General features: G+C 40.6%; 1 protein-coding gene across 1 annotated transcript in view; it reads left to right on the forward strand.

Annotated features, from left to right (window-relative positions):
* NELL1 (neural EGFL like 1) overlaps nt 1-22,949 on the forward strand; it is a 299,127-nt gene that overhangs the window by 124,815 nt on the left and 151,363 nt on the right. The window lies entirely within an intron of this gene.

A 22,949-nucleotide genomic window follows, 5' to 3' on the forward strand; every position in this document is an offset into this window, starting at 1 on the left:
GGTATTACTTGATTTAGAACTGTCTTCATTTTAGTTTCAGATTTATAACTGTAGTTAATCAAATTCTGTTGCACCTTAATTCGCTTTGAAATAGTTTTTAGTAACGAGATTACAAATTTTTAAAATTTGGGCATTCAGAATAACCTCTGTTTGACCCACCTGTAGTTTTAAAGGAAAACATTATCTGGAGAGCAGGCATACTTTTCACTGCTAAAACACGTAATTAAAAATGTGATTACAAGTGAAGTGAGAATGAATGGTATACAGACTTATTTTATGCACTGTTATAAGCAGAAAAAAATTTATAATGGGGTATTTTGGCATAATTATTGTATCCACAATCAAATTATTTCACTTGTTGCTACAATTCTCTCACTTCTGTGGAAGGCCATGGCTAGTCAGAGTGTAACAACTCTATGGCTATGCTGCATCGTTCTCTTTGTTTCCTACTGTAAAACGTGCCAAACTCCACTGAAATCGCAGTTTGAAAGTTGGATGTAAATTGCTGTAATAGAAGTATGGCAAAAGGAAAGAAACCCATTGGTTCTTATTCACCTTTTAAGTTAACGGCCTGGCTAAGAGAGCTTATTCCCAGAACCAGAACAGCTCTTTTTCATATGGGGCAGGCATTGCATACTGGTGATGGAATACATTGTTTCATTCAAGACCCAGTATTTTGGAAGTTTCCCATGTAAATTCTGACCCAGACTTTCCTGACTGAGATTATGAAATCTGACAACTTCATAGGTGTATGTGCAAAGGCTTTTTGTATGTAAATTTGCTATAGTCTTTCTGCTTAAACTGTATTTGAAGACTGAGTTAGTGACAAACTCTCGATCTTAAAACATATTGCTAAATGAAATGCATAAGGAAGTAAGTGTTCAAGAGAAATACCTGGTCACAGAAATTGCCCAGGTGTCCTAGATTTGGCCAACTCAAGGAAGTTTAAACAGTCAGATTTTAGGCGTTCGGTTGATAGAATGTCTTACACTTTCAGGAGATGTTCATATCTGTAGATTGGACTAGAAAGAAAAGGTTGCTTTGCGGACAGGCTCAGGTTGAAGGGAAGAAAGGAACAACTCAAAATTCATAACATATGGTCTTTAAGAGAAATCGATGTCAAAATTAGTAAAAAACACTAATGTAGCAAGCAATGTAATGCCCAGGAGGGAGGGATCAGAGAGACTAGAATGCTGGGGGAGCCTGTGGGCTCAAAAAAAAAAAGTCTGACCTTGAGAGGAATAATAACTAAAAGGTGCACTGAATGATGTGTGCTTTTAAAAGGTTATAATTTGATGTCATGAGAAGGCCAAACTCCCAATTCTTCTAGTAATGGTGGTTACAAATTTTTTTGAGTATTTGAATTACTTTTGTTTACTTGTATAAAATGAGCTGTGACTCCTTAGATTTGCATAGGCATTAATATCTCTGAAATAGATATCAGAAAATGTATCTGAAGTTATTACTCTTAAAGTTATTCTACAGAATCAGTAGCAAGTGTTTCAGCTGTGTATAGCATAATTAACAACTATTTGCTCTCTACAATTACCTGAAAGGGGGTTGTGGCGAGGTGGGTGTTGGTCTCTTCTCCCAAGTGAAGAGTGACAGGACAAGAGGAAATGGCCTCAAGTTGTGCCAGGAGAGGTTTAGACTGGATATTAGGAAAAATGTCTTTCCTGAGAGAGTGGTGAAGCACTGGAAGAGGCTGCCCAGGGAGGTGGTGGAGTCACCCTCACTGCAGGTGTTGAAGGAACGTGTGGACATGGCACTGTGGGACGTGGTTTAGTGGGCATGGTGGTGTTGTGGTGGTGGTTGGACTTGAGGATCTTACAGGTCTTTTCCAACCTTAGTGATTCTGTGATTATGTTAAGAAATGTATAGAAATGGGATGAAGAATTGCAAAGGTGTGGGGAGTGTTCTAAAACAAAACAAAAAATCCCAAGAGAGTAAACTCACCACCCTAAACAGGAAGACTTTTTGATATTGCCTCTGTGCTTCTCCAAACTGTGGTTGGCATTGTCTCCTGGTGAGAGAGACCCTTGTTCAAACCTCTCCACATCCTCTTCTGTGTGTGGCACTTGTTCCCTCGCGACGCTGAAAGATGTTACTTCAGAAATGTCACACTCTCCAAAAAATAGTTTATTTGTATTTCTGAGCTCTGCTTTCTTAATTTGTTCTAAATTCACAAATGATTTCTGGTAAGCTGAAATTCTATTTTTGACATGTTGACCCATTTACAAAACTAAAAAGAAGTCATCCAGCTCTGCTAAATGCCTCCCAAAAACCCAATAAATAATTTCTAGTGCTGGTCGTCTTTGCTCTTTTCGATTTGTGAGAGATTAATTCAGGTTCTGTGAGCTCTTACGTTCCTGAAAAGCGGCCTATTCTGCATTCCCGGTACAGACAGTCCATATTTATCCCCTGCTTGTTCTTACACCAAATTTGTCTGCTTCCATTCCTCAGGGAGAAACTCCAGGTTTTGTCTGTGGTCTTTGGAAAGCACTCTAAAATATTTATGAGTCTGAAAATGACTGACAGTCTCTCTGTTCCTAACAGCATAAACTGGGGATATCAGGTTTGTAGGGAATAAATATTACGGTTTTTCATTGTGTCTGTATTTAGTCTGTAGACTTTTTTTTTATGGGTACTTTGGGCATAACTAGCTAGTAAGGAGAAATAGGTCTCGTGTAATGATCACTTCACTCTTACTTGCCACAGCTATAGCAACACACGCTATAGTATATTGTGAACCTTACAACCCCTGAAAAAAGCTATGGAAATATACAGTTGGAGAAATAAAGCCAGATATTGCTACTGCCTTGCAGTAAGCGTCACTGTCATATGTGAGTAGTGGCATTTATTTAAAAAAATTGCAGCCTAAGATTCAAGAGTAAATCTGCATTTTAAACACACATGGCTATCATCTCAAAAAATTTGAGAGCTTGCCAGCTGTGAAGAGAAAAATTTCTCCCCCCATCTGCCTTTGCCCACTGACAAAAAGCAATAATGGCAGTGAGTGAGTGTTAAGGACTGGACAATGCTGACTCTTCTAACCCTGATCTCCCTTTTTATCTATAAAATGAGAGGGTTTTTTGCTTTCAGGGGCTTAAGGGGAAAATGGCATCTGAACACTGAGGTAAATATACTCTACCAAAGGACTGTTCATTGCACGTGAAATAGTTTCACAGTGTAAGAACCCTTTGTTGATGTGCTTTCAGAAGTTGTCACTTCCTCTGAGAGATCACAGGTAGTGTATCTCTCTGAGCTCCAGGTTTGAGATGTTGGGGTGATGACAGACTGATTTTAAAACCACTTTTACAAGCCATGATGATAGGCTAGGCTGTTGTCAGAAATCAGGGAAACTTAGGAAATGATTTCTGAAGTGACTATAGGATCATGTGTAGGTTGCCTTTTCTCTCTCTCAAATTTGGAAGGAGCTAGCCTAATTTTCTCCTGAATTATGTGTGGCACCACTTGGGCTATCCTGGTGGCTTGTGTCCAAAGGAATCCACTGGTCCGCAGCCACCTGCCATTGTGACCCCAGGGCTCTTCAATGCTGGGATGTGGCTGATGAGATGAGGAATGAGAAAGGGCACATGTGGTAGTGTTTCTCCTCTCCTTTCAGGCTGAACAGAACATCACAGCCAACTTCTGCTAGTGAAGCCCACTGAGTTTGGACTCAGCCTGTCACCACGTGTCTGGTAGTCTAGGTGCCCCGTCAAATCCTTATCTAGGAGTGCCTTTCCTGCGTCAGTTACGGAAGTCTTCTGCACCAAAACGTTTGTTACAATTTGCAAGGCTGAAAGGTATTGAAGTGGTAAACGATCCTGTGTCTGTGCACCGCGGTGACCAACCTAGGAAGCAATGGCAGTCAGATTGACAGCTCTCTTATTTATTGTGAGAATGTGGTTGTTGACTCCTGCGGGTTTGTTATTATACTGTCGTCTCATGTTCCCTTGTTTTTTTGTTGTAACTCTTTGCTGTTTGGGGCAAACAGTAGGCTCCTAGCAGAGATCCAAATAATCTTTGAAGCATGTAATTCTTTTCTCTAACAATGCAATGAGGTGATTTTATGTTTAATAGCATAACTAAGACATCACAACCCAGACTGTGCACATCAGGACTTTCCTTTTTCTGTGTAAGACACTGCAGAGGACAGTTGTCCAGGTACAATGCCATGCTGACATCTGTAGTTGGATGGATAGCCTAGTCCCAGCTGGATGGAAGATGCCAGGCTGGAGAGCCTGCCTCTTTCTGAAGGACGGTGTAGCTTTGGTCTGCAGCCATCTGTATGGCCTTGCTATGGCAGGCTTGATTTTGTTGCTCCCTACTCTTCTTTTTACCTGCACAGACAAAACTGCTTATAATTATCTTAGCTGAAATTAATAGAATTATATCCGTCCAAAAGTGTTTTGAGTTCAGAAATGTGTCTTCTGTGGTTTATGCCTAATTCAGAAGTCTAGCAGTCAGAGAGACTATTGTTTTAAGCCATAATACATGTTTCTTCATATTGTACATCAGCTTGCATCAATAGCTATTGTCAAACCAATTCCTTTATGCCTTCAAGATGTCTGGGCCTTTTGGGTTGGTTGTAAGACATCAACTATCAGTATTTATATACATGGGCACTACATAGAACGGCAGGTTAAAGTAAGACTGATAAATTGCAACACTGCAAATATATAAACCAGTCAGATTTGTACTCAAAAATAGAAACAGTTTTCCCATCAGAGAAAACAGCAAGAGAACTAAAAAAAAAAAAAAAGGCAGTGATTGAGAGATGCTGTGAGTAGAGGGGAGTAGAGGGAGAATTTATTTTTTTCAAGGTAGTAATAAGTTGGCTATACCTAAGGGAAATTTGGTAGGGAATATGATTCACTTTGGTCACCTAGGAAACAAGCTGTTCATCTGTCAGAAGATATTTGAATTATTATTCAAATATTTTATTAATACGATATCAACCACATGGCTAATCAGATGTTTTAATACGTGATAGTGCAACAAACAAATTTACTGACATAGAACCAGATACAGATTTTAGCATATGAGTATTAATACCCTGGATGTGCTCTTAGTATTTACTAGCCAAGTCTTAAAAACTCCCTGTGACTGAATGAAGATGGATGCTTTTGAATTTTTACCTACTTTGTGTTAGCGCTTATCTTTTGTTACTGATTCCTGAACAAATTGCAGTATGTGATGTCCCTTTAATTATATGCCTGTGCTTAGGATGCTCAGATAGAGACTTCAGTGTTTTAAAGTGTGAAAAGATGCCTTTATTTAGGATGAACACAGCATGCACAGGGAACATAGCCCCTCCTGCATCTGCCTGGGGGAACTGAGGATTGGTTTAATTCACATACATATGAATATATGTGTGTGTACACCTATTTTTTTAAATAGAACAGGTGTCAGCTATCTGTTTTTTTATCAGCTGAAGATTTGGCGTGCAGACATTCTGTTGCACCTCATGAGCTGAGTCTTGTCCTTGAGCCAAAGAGAACGTCGTCTACCCATCATCCTTGGGATGATGTGTCTTCCTTCTATTTTAAGTAATAGCAGATTTAGGGGGGAATTATCAGAGTACAAGAATCTAGTACCTAGTTGGAAAACAGCAAGAAGATTTGTATAGCCTAGAAACAGTGCAAATTATATGCTATGTAATTGTATTTATAAGAATTTCATATCAGTCTTCCTTTTTTCCCTTCACGTTTTCTCTAAAACGGTTTTAACAGAATCTGGTTCTGGGATAATTTTCCAAGGTCAAAACAGCATATGATTTTACCCTTCCAAAATCTTTGTGAAGATTCAGAAGCAGAGTTGAGAGCATGTGACACGTTGAGGCAAATGGCATGTGCAGTTAGATAATTTAAAATTAATAAATAGAAAGCTCTTCAGAAAGGACTGTAAAAATGATGAAGGGGTTGTAGGACCTGATTTATGAGGCAAGACCAGAAATTAGATATGTATAGCTTGGTTGAAGGGATAGAATGAACATAACTGTCTTCAAATATGTGCGTGAAGAGTCAGAGAGCAGCTTTTTGTGAATTCAGGATTGTGGACTAGACAAAAGAAGTGTTTTACGGCTGCCAAGATAATGAGAAGGTAGAACTAAGGACTAAAGTTGTTAAGATTTCTGAAAAACTGGAAGGTAAATAGAAATTGGTGGTTAAGGATAAATTTCTATATATATTCAGCTTTGTTAGACCATAAGATTGATCAGTCTATTGTGTCGATAGATTATTTCATTTACTTATATTTGTGTTTGTGAAAGCACTACAGGAGGACGAGAAGCTGTTCTTTATTGGAAGAAGGCAGATGACTTTAAAAAAAGAAAGTCTTTTTTTATCTTGAATATCAGTGTTTTGTGAGAAAGCAGCATGTGCTCTGTGTACAAATCTTGTTATTGTGCATTACTAATTTTTCCTTGACATTTATTATACCCAGAAATATGGATGCAGTCTAGATATAGTCGTCACACCTTTCCTTTGATTTAATAGAATGTCAAGTGCTTCACCTCAAAAAGGCTGGCAGTTGTATTAAATGATGGTTTTATGACTCGATAGGGTTTCAGTACATCACTCACCTTAATAAAAAACTATGCCTAACTAATTAAAATTGCATCTATCAGCTGTTAAAATTACAGTTATTAGCATCATTCTTACGGGACTTAAGTAGAGTGGAAACTTGAAAAATCTTGATTTTGCCTTTCCATCTTAAATGGGTCTCTGATTCTTCATTCTTTAGTACTTAAGAGACACCAAACATGTTGATATAATTGCTTAGATTACTTTTTCCCAGGCCATGGGAAATAAAATTCTTAGTTTAAAAAGATAAGTAAATGAAGTGGGTTGACCTTGGCTAGCTGCCAGGTGCCCACCAAGCTGCTCTATCATGCCCCATCCTCAACGAGGGTTGGGGGGGGCGGGGGGGAAGAATACAACGAACAGCCCGTGGGTGGAGATAAGGACAGGGAGATCACTCACCGATTACCGTTGTGGGCAAAACAGACTTGACTTGAGGAAATTAATTTTATTGCCAATCAAATCAGAGTAGGATAATGAGAAGTAAGAAGAAATCTAAAAGAAACCTTCCCCCCACGCCTGCCTTCTTCCCAGGCTCAACTTCACTCACTATTCTTCTACCTCCTCACCCTGAGTGGCACAGGGGGACGTGGAATGGAGGTTACGATCAGTTCATTACGCAATGTCTCTGCCACTCCTTCCTCCTCACACTCTTCCCCTGCCACAGCGTGGGGTCCCACTCACAGGAGACAGTTCTTCCTGAACTTATCCAACGTGGGTCTTTCCCACGGGCTGCAGTTCTTCACAAACTGCTTCAGCTTGGGTCCTTTCCACGGGATGCAGTCCTTGAGGAACAGACTGCTCCAGCGTGGGTCCCCTGCGAGGCTACAGGTCCTGCCAGAAGACTGCTCCAGCATGGGCTCCTTTCCACGGGGCTGCAGTTCCTGCCAGGAGCCTGCTCCAGCGTGGGTTCTCCACAGGGTTACAGCTTCCTTCAGGGCACATCCACCTGCTCTGGCGTGGGGTCCTCCAACGGCTGCAGGTGGATATCTGCTTCACCATGGACCTACTCCCTGGACTTGTTATCCAAACATCTATACTCTTAACTTCCCTCGTTAGCTCAGTTGTGTCTCTTTTTTTTTGTCTTTTCCTAAATATTAAAGGAACTTCTCCTTTTGTTGAAAATGTCACTCTGAATCTATTTTGAGATGCTCCTTCTGCTTTCCATCAAAGGGCACACATTAAGGGTGGAAATACGGCCAGTGGCTTCTCCCTTCACTCCTCTTTACACCAATCCTAAAAGGGCTGTTATTTCTCTTGTGAGTAAAGAGGAGGTTTTTATGGTCTTTGCCTTCATGGAGGCTGTTCTGTGCTCCTATGCAGGGATGCATGTGTGTTACAAGGTATGTCCTCTACTCCTGCGCCTGCCTTTCTGCTCAGCTTTTGCTAGATGCTGGTGAATTAACCAGCTGTCAGTCTGTTTAACCTTTTACTGAAAGCTCATTGCAAGTATAGGTTCTCCTGTAGACTAGCTGGTAAGAGATGTTTTTTGATGGCCGTTATGCTAGCAACAGCAGCTAGACAAGATAGCAGTTTAGGAAAGTAAAGGATGCCCAGGATAGGGACACATGAACAGAGCACAGATTAGTGGCACATTGTACTTTAATCCAGGAACTTGCTAAGGTAAGAAGTGTGGTGTTTTTTTTTTTTTTTTTTTTTTGAGCACCTTTTGTCTAGGACAAAAGGGTCATGTAGCAATTTGCAGCAGTTCCTGCTAGCTCTCTTCTCTGTTCTTGGCAGCTATAAACTGGTATTCCCTATTATATGATGGTATAGACATGTTGATATTCATTGATGTGGGCTTTGTATTCTCAGAATTTTTTTCAATAATAAAAATGAGTAACTTGTGTTAAGAAAACAAATCTCGGAGACACTTCAAAGTAGGGTCTTTATAATCTCATGAATTCTATGTGGGGTACCTTACTTTGACAATCATCATCTTTCACCTTTTTAGAAGTCTCTAGCAATGGTAGTACGTTTTCATAAAGCAAATAGTGTCCTGTCTGGCTGTCCTGTGTAGGCGACTGTTGTGGTTTAAGCCCAGCTGGCAACTAAGCACCATGCAGCTGCTCGCTTACTCCCCTGGGTGGGATAGGGGAAAGAATCAGAAGAGTAAAAGTGAGAAAACTCGTGGGTTGAGGTAAAGACAGTTTAACAGGTAAAGCAAAACAACAAATGCATTCACTACTTCCCATCGGCAGGCAGGTGTTCAGCCATCTCCAGGAAAGCAGGGCTCCATCATGGGTAATTGGGAAGACAAATGCTATCACTCTGCTCATTCCCCCTTCCTCCTTCTTCCCCCCGCTTTATATGCTGAGCATGTTGTCATATGATATGGAATATCTCTGTGGTCAGTTGGGCTCAGCTGTCCCGGCTGTGTCCCCTCCCAACTTCTTGTGCACCCCCAGCCTGCTCACTGGTGGGGTGGAGTGAGAAGCAGAAAAGACCTTGACTCTGGGTAAGCACTGCCCAGCACTAACTAAAAAATCCCTGTGTTATCAACACTGTTTCCAGCACAAATCCCAAACATAAGCCCATACTAGCTACTATGAAGAAAATGAACTCTATCCCAGCCAGACCAGGAGAGTGACTTCATGCTGTTTGTTACAAAGTGACTAGGTTACATTGCTGTTAATAAAAAAAGAACAATAGCTTGAAATGTATGTGGAGGGAAGAGAGAATATTGGAAACCATTGGTGATGAGGATTCTTTTGCACTGATTTTTAATATTGACTTTCTATCCACAGCATATCTACTTCTGCTGTCTTTATTTTTTTTGATAGATTATTTACAACTAATGTCGAATGACCAATGAAATCAGGCTAGAATTTTGCTTCTTAATAGAGGTTGTGAAAATGCATTTTAGATATCTATAGAAGTCTCCGTCCTTATAGTGGTAGTGGAAGCTCACGTTGTTTTCATAATGGTTCTCTCCAGGGACAAAATCATGAAGCTTTCATCAACAGCACTCTAAGTGTTACTATTTTGCTTTTAAATAAAACTTAATCTAGCCTAAAAAATTGAGACAGAGCAGAGCATTTGAAACTGGTAACTCTCCTGTTCTTTCTCCCTGTTCAGCATGAGATCTTTGTTGATTCACCTCCCTCTGCAGTGTGTAAATATGTGTATACACACACATGCATACGTATACACACATTGTTCAGTAGGTTGGTTTAAAGCCCGTTGAACTCGTAGGGCCTCTCTCTTAACTTTCACAAGGATTACTTCAACCTGATGTATGCTTCTGCCACTGCCCTGCTGGGCAGTCCTGTATTTCACAGAGAATTTTGCTGGGTTTTGAGAGAACTGCTTATAGTCGGTAAAAGCCTGTCTTGCTCATGCTAGAATTGGGACTTACTGCTCATAATGTGCTCTGAAATGTACATAATGGTGCTGGTAATAAAATAGTAATTTAGTACTGTGAATAAGAACATAATGCTGCCTCTGTTCCTGACCTCCACTCTGAAAGGTCAGGGTGCTGTGTACTACAAATTAAAATCCTGCTTCTGGAAGAGTCTCACAAAGCTAGTTTGCAGTTAGGCTCTTTTCAGGAGGGCATGCACCCATTCAAGATCTTCCATTAAAACATCAACCAAACAACAGACATGCTCGCAGTTAGCTTTCATGGCCGGGGAGGGTTGGGTCAGCATCTCTCAGGTCCCTCCTTTATTTGTGCTCTGACCGCTGGTCTTGATAGAACTTAAGGGAATCTGTGTGAATGAATTCCTCAGCAGCTGATACTGATAAAGGAAATGTGATTAAGACATTATTGACTCACTATGATGATAGTGGACATAGTAATTCAGATGCAGCTATTAGAAATGAAATAGTAAGGACTTGAGTGTCCCAATTTCAGTTTTATTTAACTGCAGTGAAACTTTGACTATGTTATCAGAGGGGAAAGCATTAAATCACCAGTTGAATTTCATAACCAAAAGCAATTAAAAGAAAGTTTCATACTAAATGTTGAGGCAGGAGTTAGGTTTGTAGGTAAAGAGTATTCTTCATAATCATCTGTTGGATTTGCCCCCGTCCCCTTTTACGGTTCCTCTTGTTTAGCTCACCTCAGGTTATGCCTAAGGAATGCAGTATTGTTGCAATCTCCAAACCAGAAACGCCTCTTTCAGTAACTAGTGCTATAAATCACACCTGATTACTGTATTTGCTCAGATGAGAAATGCATCTTGCTCTTTTCAGTTATGTCAATTAAGGTTATGTTCATAGGGAAAAAATATTTATACTATCTAAAATTAAGGGGTTTTCTTCTGCTGATGTTAGCTTAATTTTTTTTTTTTTACATTATAGATTAAATTAAATTTAAAAAGGCACAAACAATAAAACTAGATTGTGTAGCAAGGACGTAGAACTAAGAAAGGTGTTTAGCATGGCTTAGAGGGATACCAGGAAAGGAACTGTTTCGCAGTGATGTATAATTTTCTTACCCAAATAAGATACTTGGCTCTAACCCTCTGTGGAACCTGATTAACAGGGAATAGTCTGAATCCATGAAAATAAAATCACTAAATCCTCTATCATGTGAAACCACCTGGTTTGGTTTGTGTGGCATTGAAGAGGTTCAGCTGCCAATTTAGCAATGGTCACGAGTCTGTCTTTTTAAGGTCAGCGTTTCCACATGGATTTTTCAGCAGAGTTCGATAGACGAACAAGATGTGATGCAAACAGATGAATAATGAGCGGTTGAAAAGATGTTAAGAGAGAACATGCAGGAAAATGCAAATAGTGCTGTGAAGGCCACAAATAGAGAAGGTAGGGCACAATGAGTGTTTACTAAACATGGGACAACATTTTTCCATTACCTGTGCGCTGCTTTGCGCTGCACAAATGGTCATTGAGTAGAAAAATTACTTTAATGTGAAAATGGTGATGTATTAATTTTGTATGATTTTCTGTTACTAACATATCATGTCTCATTTATTATAACATATATATATTAAAAGTCATGATAAAATGCGAGACCAGTAGTTTTCCAGGGACTATAGTTTTATTTTAGACATGGTGAAGACACCACCCCTCCCCCCCAAAAAAAAACCCATACAGTTTTCATCAGCATGTAATTTTTCAGAGAGATACAGTGTCCTTCAAAATGCCACAGTAAAAGGTTGCCGTGGGCACAGGGATTCTAGATCAATTATATGGGTAGCCTTCTACAATTTATCATTTGAAGATAGCATCTGTGTGGATTTGAAAGAGTAAGCCAGTCAATATCGCAGGACGTAGATAGAAGGAGGCAAACTGGGTAAGAGTATTAGGGATAAAAATAGTACAGCGAAGCAAAAATTGTGGGCGACGCTATAAGACAAGTGCTGATGGAACCAGGTTATTTAATGTAATTGCTCTCAGTATAGCGGCATGAAGAAAGAATTGTTCATTTTGATACACTAATCCATTGCTCACCCTTAGCCATTAGTAAAATCAGATAGAAGGGATTGAAAAGGTAAGGTATTAGCTGAATGAAAATGGATATAGTTATTTCAATGTATTATATTGCTTGGCTAATGTAGGTGAACGGAAAGTAAGAGAAAAATATCGCTCCCCTCACCTCTCCTCTTCCCCCCCATATAAGCCTCCGCTGGTATCTGTAAGAATATTTGGAAAGATGAAAAAGTAACGATAAATCAGGAGGTGAATCTGTTACAGAAATCTGACATTCCTTTTCCAACAGCAGTATTTGTTTCATCAGTGCTTACTGAGATCCAAAAGGAGTTTCTTTCATAAGTGAAATCAAAGCCAAAGCAAGCAGGGCTTTGGGAGTACATTTATGGAATCAGTAAACTAGAGGCAGTCTTTCTAGGCAACGGAGCTGTTTTTGTAAGAATGAGGTGATTATATTGCTTTGTTTTTTAATGGGCTGTAATATATTTGGGAACAGTAGTAGCATAACCTTTTATTTGACGTAGACTTATGTAATGGTAACTCTTACAGCCAAGCATGAAGTCGTTAGATTTAGAATGAAATCTCGTGCATTAAGAGCCTCTGAAGAAGAAAAATGGGTGAAAGAATGGTAGTAAATACTAAGGGAGAGTAGTCCGGTTAGATTTATTATATATAACTCTTCCTTTTCCTGTCCCTGTAGTAATTTGTTGAGGTTTCTGTCATGGGTTCTAGGCAGGGGAAAGCGGTGAACTCCCTCTGTGTCCCAGATAGGCAAATTGTATTGCACTGATGAGCACCACTTATGTAAGGGAACAGACTTTACAGATACTCACATTTTTGTTGATCCGTATGGATTCAGTGGAAGAGCATGGCGCAGATCAGACCCTTGTCATCATACTGAGGGTTTTAGCAAGGGAGTAACGGAGAACAGTGTCAAATTGCTGATTCCGAACTTTAAAGCTCGCAGTTGCCCGGAGATGTGCTGTGCTGACAGACTGTGACAGTAGAGCTCACAATTTACGGTTTGACTTATCAAATCATCTTTGGTGGCAAGAATTTGTCCCACATATGCCTTGTGACGAGCCTTGTTTTTTTCACCAGCTTCTCCTCAACAGCTAGGAGATTGCCCAAACATCTCCTGCTTTAGGGAAAGATATGTAGGATGCCTAGGGAGGAATTTAATCATTTTTTCACAGTCTGTTGCCTGCCACAGGATGGTAAGAGCCAGTGGCTTTTCAAGTTTTGTGTACTGTTCCATTTCTGATGAACTGCCAAATGTGATTGCTGTGATGAAGTTAAGCAATACTTTCTTTATTGGGATGCATGTCGCTATACCCATGCAGGGATTTATTACACTTACAAGGATTAACTTGGGTACCCCAACGTTTCACTTATCACATCTGGAGGAATTTTTCTTTATTCCAGAATTAGCATTTGGAGTGAAGCTTTAAGAAAACTTCTATTCTGAGAAAGGTAGCATGTACAAATGTGATTATTTCCTAACTTTGAATAAGTATGGGTGACGGATGAAAGAATTTATAATGTGAACTACTGAACATACCACCTCTAAAAAAAAAATAAAAAAGAACAGCGAACAGTTTTTGAGCTGTTTTTAAGACAAAACTAATATGAAAGAACAAGCTAACGCCATCATGGGACTTAGAGCCGCATGGGCTTATTTCTAATTTCACATTTTTGTAAGAGAAGTTTTCAAAATGCGTCATATTTGAATTGCATCCTTTTTCTGAGTTTACCCTGGGAATCCGTTTTTGAGGGCTTAGGAGTCTGCGAGTGCTGGTCAGTCTTTAAGAACCAGCTTTCAGAAGCCTAGGAACAGGCAATTCCACTGTGTCCTAAGTCCAGCAAGAGGGGCAGAAGGCCAGCTTGGCTCAACAGGGAACTCCTCGTGGAGCTCAAGAGGAAAAAGAAATGGTATGATCCCTGGAAGTGAGGTCAGGCTTTGGAGGAAGATTACAGAACTGTGGTTTGTATATGTAGGGAGAAGACACGAAAGGCCAAAGCTCAATTAGAGGTGAAACTGGCAGGTGTTGTGTGAGATGATGAGGGCTTTTTTAAGTACGTTAATAGCAAGAGGAGGTCTAAAGAAAACATTGGGCTGATACTTGTTGAAGGTGGTCATCTGACTAATAAGGATGAAGAAAAAGCAGAGGCATTCAATGTGTTTTTTGCCTCAGTCTTTAATAATATGGCTAGACCTTGGGCCGCCCCGTCCCCTGAGTTGGAGGACCACGAGTGTGGGAACAGTGATACTCCATTTGTGGACAGTGAAATTGTAAGGGGCTAGCTATATCAGCTGAATGTTCACAAGTCCATGAGGTCTGGTGGGATTCATCCCAGAGTACTGCAGGAGCTAGCAGATGTTATGGCAGGACCCCTCGATCACCTGCCAAAGGTATTGGGAGTCTGGGGAGGTCCCTGCTGACTGGAAGCTAGTCAATGTTATTCCATCTACAAAACGGGCATGAGGGAAGACCTAGGGAACTACAGACCTATTAGTTTAACTTCAGTTCCTGGAAAAATTATGGAGGAGATAATACTGGGTACTATTGAAAGGCATTTAAAGAATTATGCAATCATCAGGCACAGTCAACATGGGTTCACCGAGGGAAAGTCCTGTTTAACTAATTTAATATCCTTCTGTGATGAGGTCACCCACCTAGTGGACAAAAGGAAGGCGGTGGATGTAGTTTGTCTGGATTTTAGTAAGTCTCTTGATACTGTCCCTCACAGCATCCTTCTGGACAAATTGTTTAACTGTGGAATGAGCTGGCTTACGGTGCGCTGGGTGAAGAACTGGCTGAAGAGCAGAGCTCAAAGGGTTGTAGTGAACGGGGCTACATTTGGCTGGCGACCAGTGGTGTTCATCAGGGTTCAATTCTAGGGCCAGTTCTGTTCAGTATATTTATCAGTGATCTGGATGCAGGAGTTGAATGCACCATTAGTAAGTTTGCTGATGATACCAAACTGGGAGGTGCTGTTGACTCTCTTGAGGGACAAGAGGCCTTGCAGAGGGACCTAGATAGATTGGAGCATTGGGCAATGATTAACGGGATGAAATTTAAACAGCTGAAATGCCAGATTCTGCACCCAGGACAGAGTAATGCCAGGCACAAGTATAAATTGGGAGAGGGGTGGCTGGAGAGCAGCCCTGCAGAAAGGGATCTGGAGGTGTGGGTGGCGGCAGGCTCAACAGGAGCCAGCAGCGTGCCCGGGCAGCCAAGAGGGCAAACCGCATCCTGGGGTGCATCAAACACAGTACAACCAACTGGTCAAAAGAGCTCATTGGTGTCGGTGCGGCCTCAGCTTGAGTGCTGTGTGTAGTTCTGGCCCCCACAATTCAAGAAGGATGCGAAGGTCCTTGAATGCGTCCAGAGGAGGGCAACAAAGCTGTGGAAAGGGACTGGAAAGCATGTCCTGTGAGGAGCAGCTAAGGACTTTGGGCTTGTCTAGTTTGTAGAAAAGGAGGCTGAGAGGCGACCTCATGGCTCACTACAGCTTCCTGAGGAGGAGAAGTGGAGAGGGAGGCGCTGATCTCCTCTCCCTGGTATCCGGGGACAGGATGCGTGGGAATGGCTCAAAGTTGCACCAGGGGAGGTTTAGACTGGACATTAGGAAGCATTTCTTTACCGAGTGGGTGATCAAACACTGGAAGAGGCTTCCTAGAGAGGTGGTCGATGCCCCAAGCCTGTCCGTGCTAAAGTGGCATTTGGACAATGTCCTTAATAACATGCTTTAACTTTTGGTCAGCCCTGAATTGGTCAGGCAGCTGGACTAGAGGATCGTTGGAGGCCCCTTCCAACTGAAATATTCTATTCTGTTCTATCTTTTATCTTTCTCTGAATTTAACTCTTACCTATTGCGGTGTTCTTGGCAATATTTCAAGAATATTACTCTGACTGCAGTTAGAGATAGCACAGATCCCTGCTGGTTCATTGCGTAGTCCTGTTCTCGAAGGGTACAGCAGTAGTTTTGTAACCCATGAAATCCCCTGGGTAGTCTCAACCAAAGAGTGGACAACTTCTCCTGTTGTAGGCTTGCTCCTGCAAAGTTCTGAGAGGCAGCAACTCCTGTAGGGCCAGCACCAGCTTATTTGGGATTAACTCCATTTTAGTTGAAGTGGTCTCGTTACAATCAGAAGCAGTCACATCTTGCTCTTTACTCTTCAGAGGCCTTAATACAGCTCGAGAGGACATAAAAGTGTTCTTTGCTTTTTTCTGATAGACACCATGTCATTTCCCTGAACTACAGAATTCTTTCCTGAAGTAGCTGCTGGTATTCCTGCATATGTTCAAATACCCGGGCATGATGAAGAACCTCTCTGCCATAATGTCCGTGAGAGGAAGTAATGAATGTTCCATAGAATCCACGAATCCTTTATAGCAGACTATCCTCAAAGACATTGATCTGGTTTGATTGAGTCCAAGAGGCCAGAGCTGGAGAGCAGGGATGGTGGCAATGAGTTGTGTAAAAGTTCTGAATCCTGCTGTCCAGACAGACTCCAAAACAGAACAGTCGCTCGCTTGTTACATAGCCTCTCGTAAGCCACTTAGTGGAAGAGCAGGTTAAGCAGCATCTTTAAAGTCTTTACACCCACTCAGGTACACCGCTTAGTGGCCCGTTCTGCTGCCATGCATTCTAAATACAAATATCGGTATATTTTCAAAGAATAATTAGAAATTAAAAATTAAAAGGCTTGATTAATACTGGATAAAGCAATCTGGATTTCAGTTAAGTTCTAAACATCATAGCGTCTGCTATTATACAAGAAGAATCTTGACTTGTTTTTGCTAGTTGCTTTGGCATGTTTGAGCAAATGACTGAGCTGTTGCCGTTAGCCAAAACCTGTTCCCCCAAATGTTTCATTCTGCTTTTTGTGACTATTTTTAATCTGTGTTCTCTAAGCTGCATTATCATATGTGAATTCTGGCTGCGTATTTTTTAAAATAACTTATTTGCAACTGTCAGAGATACCTTATGAATAAGTTATCAACCATCCCTAAGAGCTATAGCGGCAAACATTTTAAAAAAAGTAATATTTATAAGTCTGTGAACATTTTCTATTAATGTATTTATCAAATGAATGCAGTCATTCGCTTAGGGTTAAGAAAACAGCTCCTTTCTGTTAAAAACAACACCACGTACATTACTTGTATTTTCTTTAATGCTAACACATCAGTGGCTACTTTCTAACTGATTTAAATGATTTTTTTATGAAAAGTTCAATTTAAATAAACTGCTTTTATCCTAAAAGATCTTAAGGCTCTTGAGGACCATCCCCCCAAACCAACCACACAGACATTTAGTAATGCCTCATAAATTGCCAGAATAATGATGGAAAGCACAAGGGAGAGTAGAACTGCAAATTTTGATTTTTTCCTTAGAGAGGAGCAGAATTTAGTAGAATAATAAAAGGAAAACCTTCTCGCTTAGAGGGACACGAGATACTCTGGACAGCAAGCTTTAAAGAGTCTGGTGCTGTCTTTCATGATAGTATTGTGATATTTTGAGGAATGATGAGCAAAATGACTGTAGCTGAAATATCCTGCCTCCAAAGAGGTGGTCAGATTATTGGAGACCCAGGTTATGAAAAACTTTATTTTTTATTTTCATTTTTTAAGGCAAAAAATCATAACATAAAGAGACTAATAATTTGTGTATTATTGTAAGCATTAACAAGGATGGAGAAGAGGAGCTCATCTTGTGCCTAGGCAATATTTGAATGTCTAAGGCTGAATTTCACCAGAGCAGATTTTAGGAAGCAACCACTTTTCTGTATGACTGCTGGGTGGACTCTTTACTAATGTAGCTGAGAAATAGGCAGCAAAGGACTGCTAATGGTGTGATCTTCGTTTGAGAATGACCAGTTGATTTATCGAGTGTGATTGGTAGAAGAATTTAAGCCTAACAGTATTGAAGTGAAGACGAGGAAGCTAACTTCACATGAATTTTCTGTTGTCCTTCTCAGGAATGTTACATTAGTTCAGGGTTGGTCTGCACTAGAAAGTATGACTGTTCAAGTGTGATTTGCATGTGAGGGTGTGTTTTTAAGTACTTGTTTGTTTGTTTGTTTAACCTGATAGTTATACAGTTGTTATCCCTAGAGGGGCAGTTAAATTGATAGAAAGCAGATTTGGAATAGTGGTACTCTTGTCCTGATCGTTAAGTAGGTATATCAATCTAAAGCACTTTTACGCTGTGCCCAGAGGAAGAGGCTGCACCATTTTAATGATGCTCTAAAAGTCAAAGTGATAGTACTTCCTGATGCTATTATATTGATAGTTATTTTATTGCTTATGGATTCCCAGGTGATGCTACACCAGCCCTAATTTATGAAGGCACTTTTAGCTAGTTAGTTACTTAACGACATTAGGGTAATGTTTCTCAGCCTTGTTGAAAGGGAAGTTTTCCTTTGGCTTATCTGCTTTTGTTTTGGGTTGTTTCCCTGCCTCTGACTGGACAGCAGCTCTGTCCCTCTAAGTCAGAGGAATGGTGAGGGTCGCCTGTGTTTGCACTGCTGCCCTGCCTCAGAGGAGATGAATTGCTGTCAAGGAGTCCGAGCTGGTAAACAGTTTTAAGGCTAGCCTAAACATTTGCAGCCAATAATTAGTCTTTTCTTACTCAGGCAACTGGGGGAAGCTGAGCTGCTGCCAGCTCACAGGGAACTGCTGACTGCTGTTGTCTAGTGCTTTATGACTCCCTAAGGGTTGTATTGCACAATTTGAGAAACCAGCCCTGGGCTAAAGATAAAAAACAGCTATGGGGTATGTTAGACGTACGCGAAAGAGAACAGACAATGAATGGGAGGGGGGAAAAAAAGAAGGCAGGAAGAGTTGAAGTCAAGTGAGTCTGACAGTGGGAAGGAGGTAGGAGCAGGAGAAGACAGAATCAGGGATAATTTGGAGAACATAAGTTAAATACAATGAACAAGGAACTCTTAAGTCAGTGGAATGAAAATAGCATGTGTTCATTTTCACATAAGCATAGGTTGACTGAAATTTTAGGGGCTCTCTTATGCTCCGCTACTGTTGCGCTCCACTGTTTTGGAAACTTTGTTTATATGATTCCATCAGCTTGTGAACATATTTTAAGGTTTGATATTATTTAAATAACAGCACAGGTTGGTTCTACATTTTAAAAAGTCCAGATTATTTAGACCAGGATTTAATGCAGTTGAAGTCAAGGCATAGTATTAACTTGAATAAAAATGGGGAAGGGGAATTTACTTGCCCCATTAATAATGTTTTTTAGTTGGGATTTGTGAATTAGAGATCAGTTTTCTGCAAAGCTGTCCTTTTTTTTTTCTCCTGTTGCTTTTCTGTCTTTGCTTCCTTACAGAGTGCTTGAAAATTAGAATTAAGTTTGGGAAAATATGCTCCCCAACCAGAAAGTGAGTAATTGGGAGGTAGTTGCAAAGGGAGTAATTGATTCTGATACTTAGCAGATTTCCAAATACATCATCTGTTGGTGCTCTGGAACACTTCATAGTTTGTTTTGTTTTGATTTTAATGTTACTGTCTTCCAGTAGTTAAACTATGAAGCCCTAAACAACAGGTGATGATACTGCTAATGTCCAAATGGATTATTGTTCAATGCACGCAAACAGTGGTCTGCAATTCCAGAGGCAGAGTGTGCTTTGTTTTAAGATGGTTCACTCGTGGTTATCACAGGACTAACAGTTTAAAAAACAGTTGGTCCATTTCACCTTTTGGGTGAATGGACAAAACCCCTATTAACAGGAACTGTGCCCCCTTTACTGCAGAGTTTAATTTGGTTTGATGCAACTTTTGTTGGTGGGCCAAACAGTAAAAAGATCCTCTAGTTGTGATTTGGTGTCTCGTTGTCATATTGAAATATTTGAGTTATTTAGCAATAGGATTCCAAGTTGGGCATGACAAGAGTTAAGTGGTTTGTAAAGTTTGTAAGGTACGTTGGCGGATGAGAAAACCTCTTCTGTTGGCCGTGGGTTGAACACCATTTGTGTCGTCTTTCCATCCCATCTTGTTTTGCTTGGGTGGTTGGTATGAGATGATGAGTGCTTGCTGTGCGGCAAAAAGCATGTCAGGTGCAAAGCAGGTAGCTCCACTGAGATACTTTTCTTGTGTTTTGTCTCAGTGTACTCATAGTATTGCTGAGTGCACTGGCACAAATAGTAAAATAGAATATGTCTATATTTCCCTGTAAGTTCACGAACACTCTTTAGAACTGTAAGGAGTAATGGTGATAACCGATTAGCTATTGAGTAGGTGAGTACTGTGGTGAAGAGAGCTGTGCGTAGGCGATGAACCCTATTTTGCTAACTGTTAAGGAAACGCTCGAGCCCAGTAGAATAGCACTCGCTTACCAAACCAACCCAGTCTGTAATGGTCCTTACTGAAAAGCTGAAGCCCAAATGCCTGCATTGTTGCAAAAAGCTAGCTTATGTAAATGGAAGCTGGTGATATGTGAATGATCATTATGCTGTGTCAAGTCTCATTTTAAAGGCCGTAAGTATACCTTTTTAAAAGAAAAACAAACTACTTCACCAGTCTAGAGAGAAACATAAATCATGTGTTATTTTTATCACCTCAAAAGACCACTAGAAGATGAGCTCTAATATTTCAAATGCGACAAGCAATCTATACACATGAATCACAATTTGAGTTCCATTACAGCTGAGCTGATATATACCACTGTGTGCTTTATGGATTTTACTCTAACACTATTAAGTAAAAACCCAAAGCTTTTTGTGATGAATACCTAACCTTTTGCAAGTATTTGTAGAATTGTGGTCCAGAACAACAGCTTTGGCATTGCCCTACAGGCTTTAATAAGAAAATGCTATTGCCAGTTTTGACCTCTCAATATACTGCTCTGTAAAGGAAATATGTGTATTAGTCGAAGGCTGATACTGCAAAGGTAAAAGAAAATGTGAAATACTGGAAGGTTTTATGGAAAATGTACCAAGAAGGATTGTGAAGAGAGTTAAATAAATGAGCAAAGTTTGAAGAGAGGGATCTTTTGTTGCTTCTGCTTCTCTGGTTAGGCCCAGTTTTTGTCTTCCTGGACTGAAGGACTCCTGCAGCAACCCACTGTCAGTTGTTCTCAATTCCCCTATTTATAGCAGTCATCACTTGAAGTCCTTAGTCTCCTTTTGAGAAATTCTCCCACAGTGATATTTTCATATAGGTTGTGAATTTTCTTCTTATCTCTCGGTATTCTCGTATTTTGTGTTATGGTAATGTGGGCCTTGCTTGCAATGAATCGAAGTTCGAATTCCTTCACCTTTGATACTTATAATCCTCTCGCTTCCCTTTGGGGGATGAAAGAGGTGTGTTGTCCAGTGAATTCAGTGAGGAAGCTGGAGATAGAGGGTAGCGCATAAGGTTAATTTTCAGGTGAATCGGTTGCTGTTTTGACATTCTTGCTTTCTTTTCAGACATTTTTTCATTCCTTTCCCTTTTATGCTGGAAAATTATTAGATATGCAAGAACAAAACTCCTTAAAGCTACGCTCCAAAAGCCTATTAAAAAGCGGCTGCAAGCAGAACAGTGTGAACACACGTCAACACCTGAGTGTTTCCCAAGTGGCTCTAGCACTCGGTGGTGTGATAACAAGACATGTGGGAGGATTTTTCTTGGCTTTTATCTCCCATATATTGATGCTCCTGACTTCTTAAAATTCATTTCATCAAGTGGCACTGCAACAGAAACAATAGAAATGCAGGAACGAGATAGTTCAAGGTGTTTGCAGCGGTACACAAAGTCTTTTGCCTCCAGGCCATCATTTCTAATTCAGCCCAAGTTGGCAGCAGTCAGAAATCGCTGCCAACTGACAGCTGTTTGGTGGCCAACATGAAGTGATTTAGCTAGTTGTTCCTACTGGACAGATGTCTGTAGTATAGAAAGCGTGAGTATAGCTGGCATGTGTTTCATTTTAAAAGACTGGAAAGCGTGGGTGTATTTCAGCTGCAGCTACGTTGGTTTAGGAAGGTCAAACAGGATACCTGAATTTAGGCAACCAAGAACTCGGTATGTGCACAATGAAACTCCCCTATCTTCTGGGGTTAAATCCTGATGTTATGGTACTAACCCCTTGTAGCGCTGCCATTGTGTCTCCATAAGCACCGTGCGATGAGGGAGAAGGGTGACTGTAGCTTGGTCTCTACAGGTAGCTGTGCGGAGGGATGTGGTAGGGGACCGCACTGTGGGGTGACCAACTCATCTGTACCCCACTGACTGAGGAAGTTCTTCAGTTGTGCTGTCAGTTAATACCTTTCTTGAGTGTGAGCAATCAATAACAAGAAGAAAGTAATAGGGGGAAAAATGAGTCCGATGCATCTTTCTTTGTGTGGACGTATGTAACACTAGAATTAATCTTTTGAAAACCGTGAATTACTTTGTGTAAAATCTGTGCTACTAAGCAGAAAATCTACCCTGCTGAGAAAAAAAATAAAGAGAATTCTTCAGTATAATATCTGGATTTGTTGGGAAGGAAGGGGGAAGATTTTACAGTCTACAAGTCACAGAGCTTTGGGATATTGAAACAGGCAAGTAAATGATAGGTTTGATTCACTATTGTGAAAACAGTTTTGAATTTTGGATTTGCAGCAGCAGTAGAGATTGCTCAAGCAAACAGACATATGGGGTCAAGTTGCTACCACTCCTTTTTTTTCCATTGGGATGTTGTAAAGCAGGCTGAAAGTGGACTTAGGAGACTGGCTCGGTCTTCTGCTTGTGCGGGATGTGGAAGTGGCACAGAGCGCTGCTCAGTAACTCGTGCAGCAGTAGCGTGTTTCAGGGACAGGGCGCTGTCAGAGCACTTGGGGTAATCTGGAGGGCTGGAATACTTGCTGATCAACTCTGCAGTCGAATCTGCTCCATTGCCCTGACAAACATTGCCATGCCATATCTATCCAGCACTGCAACTGATATCATGCTGTACAGAGTTACTATGCCTTTGTGCTTTAATTTA

This window comes from Gavia stellata, chromosome 17 (genome assembly GCF_030936135.1).
Source record: "Gavia stellata isolate bGavSte3 chromosome 17, bGavSte3.hap2, whole genome shotgun sequence".
Classification (NCBI taxonomy): Eukaryota; Metazoa; Chordata; class Aves; order Gaviiformes; family Gaviidae; genus Gavia; species Gavia stellata.